General features: G+C 28.7%; 4 non-coding genes across 4 annotated transcripts; all 4 read left to right on the top strand.

Moving 5' to 3' along the window:
• Positions 1-344: 344 nt before the first annotated feature.
• Positions 345-417, top strand: NFIA_111800. The gene has a single exon. It is a non-coding gene; the product is annotated as a tRNA-Lys (tRNA).
• Positions 418-817: 400 nt separating this feature from the next.
• Positions 818-889, top strand: NFIA_111790. Its single transcript has one exon. It is a non-coding gene; the product is annotated as a tRNA-Sec (tRNA).
• Positions 890-907: 18 nt separating this feature from the next.
• Positions 908-979, top strand: NFIA_111780. The gene has a single exon. It is a non-coding gene; the product is annotated as a tRNA-Ile (tRNA).
• A 102-nt stretch (positions 980-1,081) lies between these two features.
• On the top strand, positions 1,082-1,166 carry NFIA_111770. The gene has a single exon. It is a non-coding gene; the product is annotated as a tRNA-Ser (tRNA).
• The last annotated feature ends 741 nt before the right edge of the window (positions 1,167-1,907 follow it).

The following is a 1,907-nucleotide window of genomic DNA, read 5'->3' as shown; positions in this document are numbered from 1 at the left end:
TACTAACTTTTAGTATATAAAAATCTCACATCAAGTATTGATACAATTATTGATCAAATACGAGATGAACTGAAAATTAGTCATTTAATGATGAATGGAATTAATGGTAGAACTAGGTTATATTATGAGAAATATCAAACTTTAAGGGGATACCTGAATACTTCAGTAACTATTAGTAATATGTTATTAGATTCTGATGTATATCATAATCATATAAATAGAAGAGTAATAGTGATACAAAGTGGTGAAATAAATCGCCTTGCTGAAGATTTAGTAAATAGAGGTTATTTAGAATATAGATAATGAAAATTTCATACTATATTTCATATTAAAAGAATATGAAAGAGATCTTAGTTCAATAGGTAGAACATGTGACTTTTAATCATTATAGTGCAGGTTCAAATCCTGTAGGTCTTATATAAATAAATTATACTAAAATATGAAAAAATTTTTAATAGGTATATTAAATGACTATAAGTTAACGGTAGACTGCTTATTTACCAAATAAGATGTGCTGATTCGAATTCAGCTAGTCATAAGTGTAAAATATTATCTGAACTGGTTAGTAATTAAAATTATAATGGCTATAAGTTAATGGTAGACTGTTCGTCTTCCACACGAAGAGTGTCGATTCGAATTCGACTAGCCGTAAAAAGGGTTAGTAACTTAATAGGTAAAGGGTTTTCTTGTCGAGAAAATAGATGCCGGATCGAGACCGGTCTAACCCGTAATTAAAGGAAAAGTTGCTATTGGTAGGGTAAGATATTTGCTAAATATTGTGTTTTTACACTTAGATGTTCGATTCATCTCTTTTCCGAAGAGCATAGTTTAATAGGTAAAACTGTAAGCTTCAACCTTATATTTCTTAGTTCAAATCTAAGTGCTCTTGAAAAAGATTTCTTTTGTTGGTTCTTTAACTTAACCGGTAAAGTGTGTTCTTGATAAGGATATGTTCAGTGTTCGAGTCACTGAAGAATCATCTAAAATAATTAAATTAATTATATTAAAATAAAACAAGTTTATTGTTTACAACAATAAATATCAAATTTTAGATTCTAAATAAATCTAAAGTAATTAAATAAGAGAGTTGGCTGAGTGGTTAAGGCGGCTAGCTTGAGTCTAGCTAAAGGTAAAAACTTTCATATGTTCGAATCATATACTCTCTGGTATTACATATACATTACATGATTAAATTAAATAATTAATCCTTAATAGGGTTATAATTCTACAGGTTAGAGCCAGGTTGGTTAGGCGTCTCATTTGGGTTGAGGAGTAGTTATGTTCGAATCATAATAACCTGAAGTAAAAATTTAATTTATAAGTGTATCTAGCAATATAGGTAATATGAAAGATATATTTCTTGAAAAATCAAGGCAAGTATATAAAGAAATTATTATGGATAATTAGCTATATATTAAAGAATATCTAGTCAATCTAGTTTCTAAGAGAAATCAGATAATAAACGAAGTGAATTGAAATATCTTAGTAACTTTAGGAAAAGAAATCAAACGAGATTGTTATTTGGTGTCAACTAAATAACAAAAGCCTAATAACAAAACTTGTTAAAAGTAAAATGGATTAAAATCTGTTTGAATATAGGGGAACCTTCCTCTAAGGCTAAAAATGATATATAAGCGATAGTGAAAAGTACCGTGAGGTAAAATTTGAAATAGTAATTTTATAAGCAGCTCGAGTGAAATTTAAATAAATAATAAGAGCGTACCTTTTGCATAATGGGTCAGCAAGTTAATTTTAGATGCAAGCAATGATTTTATGCGCTTTTCGCATAAAACTAGCTTAGATAAACCAATTATGAAAAAATGAATAAGTATCTAGAATTAGACCCGAAGGCTAGTGATCTTACCATGGTCAGGGTTATAAAAGCCCGAACGGGTTATCGTTGTATA

This window comes from Aspergillus fischeri, genomic scaffold (assembly GCF_000149645.3).
Source record: "Aspergillus fischeri NRRL 181 1099437635512 genomic scaffold, whole genome shotgun sequence".
Classification (NCBI taxonomy): Eukaryota; Fungi; Ascomycota; class Eurotiomycetes; order Eurotiales; family Aspergillaceae; genus Aspergillus; species Aspergillus fischeri.
Note: the sequence above shows the minus strand (reverse complement) of the source record. Positions and strands in the feature narration are given on the sequence as shown.